The sequence below is a fragment of the Puma concolor genome, chromosome E4, assembly GCF_028749965.1.
Source record: "Puma concolor isolate L17-30 chromosome E4, mPumCon1.1.hap2, whole genome shotgun sequence".
NCBI classification, from domain to species: Eukaryota; Metazoa; Chordata; class Mammalia; order Carnivora; family Felidae; genus Puma; species Puma concolor.
Window position 1 is genome coordinate 20657778 of NC_141683.1, and position 4659 is coordinate 20662436.

The following is a 4659-nucleotide window of genomic DNA, read 5'->3' on the forward strand; positions in this document are numbered from 1 at the left end:
TACAGGAGTATGAGATAGGGTCTTATACTACATCCATTGTAATGTGCAAATATTTATACAGTAAATGGCCATCTCTTGAGGCAGAACACTGGTTTATATATGGAACTGGGATTGTAATGAAGATCTAAACAGTCTTTAGTTCATTTGTCTAGACTTGAGAAAAGCATGTTTTGAAGGTAACAGGGGAACAGAAATGCTAATAACTATGGTAATTAAAATTATCTTGCAGTTGGAGTTCTTTCATAAACATCTTACTGAGTCAACTATGAAAACAATAGAAAGCAGTCTGTTCAAATAGCTGACACTATAGCCTCAGAATCTCTGAATCTGGGATTTAAAAAAAAATCTACAATAAAGTCAAGATTTTTTTTCTCCCTAATTTTCCTGCTCTGAGGCTATATTTGCACAACACAATCAACCCTGCTGTTTCAATCAAGTCAGTGAGGGGAAAAAAAAAGTCAAGAGAACCAGATGTTTGGCATTTTGTATATGAAACAGCTGGTTGATTGTCTGAACTTTTCATTTTTGAACTAATCTTGCTGTCATAATATAGAAACATCCTGAAAACGAATTTCTTTGCTTGTGAAATGTAAATAGCTCCCTTTAGAGGCCTAGTATGGGGTTAGGTACCTTAGAATTAATAGGAAATGGTTTAGATTGGGTAAAATTCCACTTACAGATAGCAAGGAAGAAAACACAAATGACATTCAAGGAAAATTAAGTTTCAATAGTCCTGCTATAAATTTTATCTTAAATTCTCTTCAGCTGCACAATGTCTTACCACAAAAAAGAATTAACTACTATTTTTTTTTTATCTTTAAAAGATTATGAAAGATCTTTCCAGTTATGGAATTATTTGAATCTTTATCATATTAACATTTGGGTCTAATTGTAAAATACTTATCCCTTTTACTATTACAATTTTGTATTTAAGTAGGATTTTATAATATCTCAAGTAAAATGATTTTTTAAAAGCATTGTTCATTTAGCCCCTTAAATAAAGCAATTTCAACATCACAGAAGTTTTATGTTAGCAAATTACAATACTATAAACAAGTATGTGCATGGCAAAGACACAATCAAGTTAAATAAATGTTATCACTAGTTTTTCTAACAGACTTTTTTGGTCTATAAACACACAATGCATTCTAATTTAAGAGTCTTTGCTCTAATTTTAAGTTTTATATTTACCTATCCAGTATGTACCTGTACCAAATGAACTAGTGAAATAGTCATCTTGACATTTCTAACTTTTTTTTCTGGCTACGGATTTATTCAACACAAAACAATCTCCAACTTTACTGAGGTGGCTGACCACACACACGACCAAATCTTCCTCTAAACTCGAATTCAGTTGCTGACCCAGCCAAGGCCGCAGCTTTCTTGTAGGCACCAGGGGGCACAGCACTTCCTCTGTAGGTGTCTCTGTCAGCTTCCCCTCATGTGAGTCTTACAGGTAGCTCTCCCTCCAGACCTTTGAGCCATGGCTTGCCAGTCTCAGGACAGCTATGGCATAGAGTGGCAGGCTCAATCTCAGGGGACAGGTGGAGGTAATCATGGCGACACTGGATACTCTCACTGGGAAGCTATCAGTAGTAATGTCTCCAGGCAAACTGTTCCTTTACATAGCCTAGTTATTTGAGACACTGCAAAGCCTTCATAATGTAAAGATTTGGCACATTCTGGTCTCCCAGCTCAAGGTATTTAGGCATGTGAGCATCCTTGCTGGCCACCATCACTCTCTCCTGGAAAAGGAGTTCATAAATGGCAATTCAGTTCTTCCTGGGCATCCACATCTCAGCAGCTGCTATGTCCAGAGCCGGGGCCAAAAAGCTTATCTGGATATTTCAATGCAATATTTTGCCTCCACTGTTTAATGATACATCAGTAAAATATTGAAAAATGGTTATACAAAAGGTATTGGGCCAGGCACTTTTAGAATAAAAAAGTGTGTGCATAACACCTGTTTAAGTAATAACAGTATAAGACATTAAATAAATATAATTTGCTATGCAAATAACAAATGCCTGTAAATTTTAGGAGTTAATTATTTCATGCTAGAGGCTACTAAGAAAGTGCATACTGAATATACTAGTTATTAACAGTAAGTATAATTTGGAAAAGTGGCAATGATATGACATGCCAGGTAGATAGAACATAGGCACACTGGAGAGAGACAGCATGATCACAAGTGACCACTAGATCTGTTTGTAGCACCCACAGCACCAGTAAAAAAGAGCAAAGGCTACTGATAAGTTTTGTAGCATAGAATGTATTCAGTAAGCAGATGGAATTCAGTGCAATATGTACTTTGTATGATAGAGAATATGTTACAAGTCTTAATGTAAAACTCAGTCTTCCCTTGCTGGCTATTTGTTATAGCTTGAATTATGCACAATCCCCCCGCCAAAAAAAACAAACAAAAGTTATGTTGAAGTCCTAACCCTGAACAGCAGAGACCATAACCTTATTTGAAAATAGGGTCACTGTAGATGTAATCAATTAAATTAGAATGAGATCATTCTAGAGTAGGGTTGGCCCTAATCCAATATGACTAGTGTTCTTATAAGAAGATGGTCATGTGAAAAAAGACACCTAGGAAGAATGTCATGTAGAAATAAAAACAGATTGGAATTATACAGCTGAAAGCAAAGGATTTCTGGCAACCATTAAAAGCTAGGAAGAGGCAATGAAGAGTTGTCCTGCTGGTTTCATGGGAGGTTAGATCTGCCAACACCTGATCTCAGGCTTCTGCACCCCAGAAGATAATGAATTCTTGTTGTGTGAAGCCTCTTGGTTTGCAATTTGTTATGGCAGGCCTGGCAAACTAATACAATGACTATACAATACCATCCGATGGGCCAAAGTTTGGCAATGCATATCCTTTGCATATGGCTGCAGGAGCTATAAGAAATTACAATTGTTTTTTCTTTAAAGAAAATCAAAACAAAAAAACCATTGGGGCACCTGCCTGGCTCAGTCAGGAGAGCATGTGACTTGATCTTGGGGTCATGAGCTTAGGCCCCACATTGGGTGTGGAGCCTACTTTAAAAGAATCAAAACAGAAGTAATTTTTCTTGTTGGTTTCACTTAGTGCTCAATTCTACTTTGGGAAGTCAATAGATGTAACTTGAGAAATTATCAAAATGTTACATCATCATTCAAAAGATACTGGTCAACTATAAACAAATAACACGTATGCATTATACTATCTAAAGTACCAATATCTAGGGGTGCCTAGGTGGCTCAGTTGGTTAAGCGTCCAACTTCAGCTCAGGTCGTGATCTCCTAGTTCATGAGTTCAGGCCCTGCATTGGGTTCTGTGCTGACAGCTCGGGGCCTGAAGCCTGCTTCAGATACTGTGTCTCCCCCTCTCTCTGCCCCTTCCCTGCACATACTGTCTCTATCTCAAAAATAAATAAACATTAAAAATTAAAAAGATAAAAATAAAGTACCAATATCTAAATATAAATGTATGTTTAGAAAACATGGATAAAGATAAATTGATATCTGAATTTAGGCTTTTTACGACACTGTGACAGAACAACCAAGAAAATACTGAAGTTGATTTATGGAGGCTGATTTTAACATTTTTATTAATAGGCAAAGATATATCTGTCCAGATATAAATATTTAGTTTAATTGTCACCCCCACAAAAAATATAGTGGGACCATGAAACACACATTAAAAAAAAAGTCTGTAACAGTGGGTTAGAAAAGAAGTCTTGGGACAAACAGTATACAGACTTGTAAAATTAAGCACTACTTTTTTTAAATTACTCATCTTAAATAGAGAAAGAATTGGGTAAAAAGAAAATATTGGTATTGGTGATACATGTTTATGACAAATCAAAGCTGCACATTATCTCCAAAATTCTGTGTTAGTAAATATAAATTTAAAGTGATTTTTATGTAACATAAACATTCATTTCTATAAAGTGTATAAATGACATGGAATAATAAAAACGTTAACAAAATGTTAATTTATAATAAAATTAAAAGTTTTGAAAACAATTTCAGAATGAAAGTAATAAGTTATGGTATATACAACATATTTTTTAATACAGCAGAATATTACTCAGCCTTATGGAAGAACAAAATCTTGCCATTTTTGACAACATGGATGGACCTCAAGGACATTATGCTAAGTGAAATAATTCAAAGAAATGTTGTATATGATCCCTCTTATGTGTGTAGTCTAAAACAAAACAAAAAATGAGTAATCTAACTTTATCCCTAAAGAAACTAGAAAAAGAACAAATGAAGTCCAAAGTTAGTAGAACAAAGGAAATTAAGATTTCAGAATAGAATGACAGATTTCAGAATAGAAATGGACACTAAAAAAGAAACAAAACAGATCAATGAAACAAAGTGCTGATTCTTAGAAAAGATAAAATTAATAAACCCTTAGCCATATTGATTAAGAAAAAAGGGGACTAAAAATCAGAAATGAAAGAATTAACACTGATGCCAAAGAAATATGAATTATGAGACTATGAAAAATTATATGCCAGTATTAGACAACCTAGAATAAATGGATAAATTCCTAAAAACATAATCTTCCAAGACTGAAAAAGAAATTTAAAAATGTGATCAGACTAATTACTAGTAAGAAATTTGAATCAATAATCAAAATTCCCAACAAAACTCCAAGACCAG

At 34.3% G+C, this 4659-nt stretch overlaps 1 pseudogene; it reads right to left on the reverse strand.

The window, feature by feature from the left end:
* Positions 1 to 1251: 1251 nt before the first annotated feature.
* On the reverse strand, positions 1252 to 1796 carry LOC112864832 (small ribosomal subunit protein eS10 pseudogene; annotated as a pseudogene).
* Between the last annotated feature and the right edge of the window lie 2863 nt (positions 1797 to 4659).